At 40.8% G+C, this 6,000-nt stretch overlaps 1 protein-coding gene across 4 annotated transcripts in view; it reads left to right on the forward strand.

The window, feature by feature from the left end:
- LOC104875077 (integrator complex subunit 6-like) overlaps positions 1-6,000 on the forward strand; it is a 58,525-nt gene that overhangs the window by 5,527 nt on the left and 46,998 nt on the right. The window lies entirely within an intron of this gene.

Here is a 6,000-nt window from a genome sequence, read left to right on the forward strand (position 1 = left end):
AAAAAAAAAAAAAAAAAAAAGAAAGAAAGAATAGAGTCCAGGCAACTCGAAGGCCTTTCATGATTTGACTCTGTTACAATGTTGATGGAAGGATGGATGGATAGATAGAGAGACAGACACAGAGCTAGAGTCAGGGTATAGAGAAAGTGTTTTGGTCCTAGGGATCAAAACCAGGTCCTCACACATGGAGGAAAACACTGCTCTGTTAATGTCAGCCGCCCTAATGTGAGCTTTCTGTCTAAGGACAGACACTTAAACATCTCTATATTTATATACCCAAGGAAATGCCTAGATTTTAGTATGTACTCAATGATGGAATGAAAGATTTCAAGCAATATATGTGAAAACTCAGCTCTTCCTCCCTCCCATTTCTATGATGCTTTTCAGAGAGTGATCACCATTAGTAATCTGATATATTTAAGGCTTATTACAGTTAGCATTTTCATCTAGGTTCAGGTTTATAAAATGGTGGAATTGTATTTCTGAATGATAAGTGTGTATAACCCCTTCTTCCTTTTATTTATCAAAGTATATTTTATATGAGGGCAGCCTGGGCTACATAGTGAGTTCAAACCTACACAGGGAGACCCTGTCTCAAAACACCCCCCCAAAGTACATTTTATATACAGCAAAATGCATGAACCCTAATGACTTGATAATTTTTATAATTACATATTCATGCAACCACCCCCCAAGACCAAGATGGAGAACATTTCCCTCAACCCAGAAAATGGCTTTTGCATCTTCCTGCACTTGTGCCCTCCCCCTTGCAGGTCAATTCTGGTCCTGCTATTATCACCACTGGATATCATCCACCATGAGGATCAGGGACATGATCCACATGTTTCCCAAGGATAGTCTGGCGTTAGAGTGCTATTACAGCAATGTAGACATTTATTTGCCATATTTTTTGAGCACTCCTTGTGTGCCAGGTTTTGTTATAGAAACCTAAAGTGGTACCTGACCTAGGGAGGACCAAGAACAGTAAAGGTGTGGCCCTATTTACAGGGATCTTGAGAAGAGTCATTGGAAGAGGGAGCTGTCCTGAGTAGTGGATTCTTAACCAGAGGATTGGAGGTGAAGGATGAAGAATTTGTAAGACTCTTTATGAAAATTCAATTTATCGGGTCAAGACTGTAACTGGTTCAGACGAGACAGCAAAAGTGATTCTGCAACTACAGCCTAGAGTTTGTGCATGTCTTCTGACATGAAGAGTACTGGGTAAATTTGAAGAGAGAGAGAGAGAGAAAGGCTTGTTGTCTGGGTATTTGTTTGGTTATTGTTGTGCAGCATTCCTTGAAGTGGGCTGCTGGCAGAGGGAAGTGAGAGTCTGGGGTGACCCAGAGGACAAAGTTGAAGTTTTACATTAGTGCCGGCTGCTTCCAAGGGTTTGGCTGGAAGGCTTTAGAATTCGGAGAGGGAGGCACAGAGGGCGTGGTGCACATCTGAGAGGGCAGATATTTTCCTTTGCAGTTTGTCTTTGCTTTGGGAAGATAATTCTAACTGCTTAGAACAGAGTTCTCAGTTTCACAGAGCATCCAAACCAAGCAGCTGTTTCATATCATGGGGAGAACGGTGCTTTCTAGGGAAGGACAAGATTGAAGGATCCTCTGTATTTGGAGGGCAGTATGAAGAAAAGAACCTACTGATTTAAATCCTTAAATGAACAACTCTACATGTGGCCTCCATAAATATAAACTCCTTTTGACAGAGTGTAAATGAGAGATCTAGGCTGATCCTATGTATATTTGTTGGAAACTTGGAAAACATTATCTCCTGGATGCAAGTTTGGACATGATGATTATCTTGCCAGACCTTCCTCCCCAGGAAAGCCATTTTAACCCTTAATGGTCACTCAGCTGTAGAACTGTTGTGTTTAATATTGTTCCTACTGATAAATGGGCTTTAGTTTCCAGTTTAATTTGTTAAAAACACATTGTACCCACCCCTCTTCTCCTCACAACTCCCATGCTCCAGTACTTCCAGTGATGACTACACGGAGAGGGCTGCACAAAAAGAGTGAGAGGCTGAAGCAGCAGTGAAAGTTGCCATGGTTCTTCAGATACGCCAGTTATTCGTACTTGCAGACTGTGTCTCTTTAAACTGTTCTGCACAGTATCCATGAGCCCTGTGCAGTTGTTCAGCAGTTAAAAGGTAGAAAGGTAGGTAGTCCATAAGTGGATGCTGTACAGAACAGTGAAAAATTATTTTGGATATGCTGGGTTAAAAAAATCATAATTGATTTTTTTAAGCTGCCCCAGGCTGGTCTCGAACTCCTGGGTTCAAGTAATCCTCCCATGTCAGCCTACGGAGTAGCTAGGATGACCAGTGCGTGCCACCATGCCCAGCTTTTCCTTTTGTAATGTGGCTGTTTGAAAATATAAAATGACATACGTGGCTTGCACTGTATTTCTGTTAGACAGCAGCATTGGTTTATATTCTTCCTGAAGATATTTTCTGATGTTCATGCCCAAGAAATTGTTTCTGAAAGAGGATCCTTTCTTGCAATGTTCTGTTTAAAGTGAACACTGCCATAAAGGACTCATTTATGTATGAAAGGTTATCATACAGTTCAGAGTTGATGACTTGATAACCCTTGGCCCTGGGGCAAAATATGAAAGCATCCTATTCTTAGTATTCAAAGCTAGTTTACTTGCTTAGACTTTTGGATGCAGTTGGCTGACCCAACTGGTTGGGTTACAAGTTTTTTCCTGGGCTATGTACAACAGAATATATGTGAACTAATTTAACTGCTGTAATTCATAGTCTGTTTATAATGCATGCTCATTGGTGATACAGTGGTTCAGGTTTTCATTTTCAGTGTTATTAGAAATATATTGTATGTTTCTCGTTCAACTGACATAGCTGCTTTGCCCAAGAATTCTCTGGGACAGCATGCTTCAGGAAAAGCGGGATAAAGAATACATTCTCTAGCTTAGTCTAGAGTAAAATCTAAGAAACAAAAAAGATTTTCTTTCACTGCTGCCTTCGTGGAAGATTTGGACCAAGGGCCTCAGGCATGCTAGGCAAATTTTCTACCAATGAGTCGTATCTTCAGTCCTCTTTATTGTGAAAGAGGGTCTCACTGAGTTGCCCAGGCTGCTGGCCTCCTGACTCACCCTCCTGAGTAGATGGGATTACAGATGTGACTCACCACGTCTCACTTTGTATCCTTGCTTTTATGGAAGGCTTCCCCACCTACAATGTTCCTCGGCAAAGCTCCTGTCTTGTCATGGGAAGACATCAGTAGCATTAAAAAGAGCAGAGAGGTGCAAGTGACAGGAAGGTTCTAAAATTCTTACTTCTGAATAGTCACCTTCCTGATGGGGCTTCCAGGATTGTCTACTTCTTTGTGTACATGTGTGTATGTATGTTTTATTGGCTCCCGCCAATAAATACTAACTGGGAGACTGAATGAACATACAGATATGATCATAAATAAAATATAGGAGGTGGGACAGCAAACCTTTCACTGGGCTAGGAAATGTAGCTCAGTGGTTGTGCTTGTGCCCAGCATGCACAAGACCCTGTGTTCCATCCCTAGCACCACAAAAAAAGTGGGGACCTTTTTTTTTTTCTTTTGGTACCTGGGATTGAACTCAGGACCTTGCTCTTGCGAAGCAGGCAGAGGCACCACTGAGCTAATCCCCCCCTTTTTATTCTTTTTTTTTGAGTTTATTGGTACATTTTAGGTATACAGCACAGTTACATTCAGTATTGGGATCTTGTACCTTTACATGATGGGTGGTCTTGGTATAGTCCCAGTTTTGGATGCTTTGAAATCTTATAATCAAAGCTGTTATCTGGCTTTTGTAACAAACCATATCTTTCAGATACGAATTGACTTATATCTGCTTCCTTGTAATAATGAATAATCACATAATTGCTTTCTAATAATAGAAACTTGACATTTATTAAGTAACACTTCTGTAGAAGGCAGTGTGCCAGTAGATGTAAACTGCTTGTTTAATCTTCTCAGTTAGCCTGTGTCATAGATACTATTATTATTGCCATCGAATGGATAAAGAAGGGACCTTCTCTGGGGTCCAGAAAGGTTAAGTAACATGGCCTATAGCAATCCAGGTCTGTCTCTATTTCAAAGTTTTAAGTAATTAAACACTTCAGAGTTTCTGTCAACCATGATAGAACATTTCTTTTGATAACTTCTCACAGGCATTTTCTTTTTTGGTACTGGAGATTGATCGGGTCCTTGTGCTTTCGAGGGAGGCGGCGGCACCACTGAGCTAAATCCCCAGCTCACAGGCATTTTCTGATTATGATGGTCCTGAAACCTGTACTTTTCAGGCAGAATCAACATGCTGTTATTTCTAGCTTCTTTTAATATAATCGTACTTAGTTTTATAACGAGCACTCTATGAATGAGAATTATTACAGCTAGTGTCATCTTTATTATTTCCCTGGCAATTTCTGGGCGAGTATCATTGTGCATTTGTTTACAAAACACTTTTGCTTTTGTTGTGCCCCACTCTAGACAGATGTGGAGTTGCTGAGACTTTTGAGTTGATGGTGCTTGAGACAGTGTGTCGACGTTGGGAAGTGGAGGGTGGTGTCTAGGGGCTATGGGAAGAGTGGCAGGCTTATAAAAGCAAAGGTGTAGTTCATCCATCTAGTGGCCATCAGAAATGGATGTGCCATCATCAGTTTACTGACTTCTTTATAAATGAATTTCCTGTGAGGGGGGATAAAAGACATTCGATGTACTGCACTGTAGTATGTGGTTTCTTCTAATGCACAACTTATGAGGCAGAATGGTTTTTTTTTAAAGTGGGAGGGGTAGAGGAAAGGTAAGAAGGGAAAAGAAAAAGATAGGAGAAAAGGAAAAACATGGAAACAAAGTCTTTGTAAATAGGGAAGGATAGAGGGGGTGAAGGGAGGGCAGGGGAATGGGAAAGAAATAAGAACCAAGACCTGTCACGTAAAGGTACAAGATCCCAGTGATGAATGTAACTGTACTGTATACCTAAAGTGTACCAATAAACTCCTTGAGAAAAAAGGCCTGGATGTATCACAGGACTCTTCAGAGCTTCATGTATCCATCTGTGCTTCACCTGTTGGTGTGGTCCTCGTTCCATCACCCAGGTCTTACCCCACATTCCTGCCATAGCCTGCTAGCTTTCTTCCCTCCTATTCTGTGAGATGGAGTAGACAGGTGGATTTCAGAGAAGAAATGCAGATGCTGCCAGCACAACCACTGGAGTCCTAACTACAGAAACAATACATGAAGGCTTTTGCGGTGATGTGCTGCCACATGTTGTTAGAAAAGGCAGAGTTCTGTATCTTAAACAAATTCACCTGATTATACTATTCACTAATGCCTGTGGCTTTCATTACTTATATCCTGCCCTGTGGTTTCAGAAGTTCAGTGAACTTAGCACCAAGAACCAGCTTCTGGATTTGAATCTATTGAACAAAAGACTTAACATTTTCATTTGCACAACTGAGGAATAAAGAGTACTATTTAGAAAAGCCAAGTATTTATTGAGGTCTGAGAATTTATTATAGAGCTACTTGGGCAAATTTGTTAATGTTTCCTCTCTTTGTTTTTAACTACCTTTGAAAGTTAACTACCCCTTTTTCCAGAAACGTGTTGCCTTCTCTATTCTATTTATCTCTCTCTAATTCTTGCCCTGTACTCTGCATTTTTCCCTGTGGTGAGTGCATCCTACCCCATTCATTCCTCATTTAAAATACTCTACCCACACCGATGCCTCACTATCTTTAACTTTCCACCCAGGCCTCTCAGCTGACGACAGGATATCTCTACTGATTGTCTTTCCTACTATCAGCTCAGTTAAACTTCCTGTGTTTCTAAAACTGTCCTCTCTTCTATACATCTTCTAGTCGCTCCGGATTGAAAGTGGGTTGTTAGGAAGCTCTGATTCTTTCCTACTGTCTTTTTTGAAGGCCTGTCCAGCATCCCTTGGAAATGTCTCCTGCATAACTTTCCTGCAATTCAATTTCTTTTCTTTCCTTTTTTTT

The sequence above is a fragment of the Fukomys damarensis genome, unplaced genomic scaffold, assembly GCF_012274545.1.
Source record: "Fukomys damarensis isolate Sample0158 unplaced genomic scaffold, DMR_v1.0_HiC HiC_scaffold_39, whole genome shotgun sequence".
NCBI lineage: Eukaryota > Metazoa > Chordata > Mammalia > Rodentia > Bathyergidae > Fukomys > Fukomys damarensis.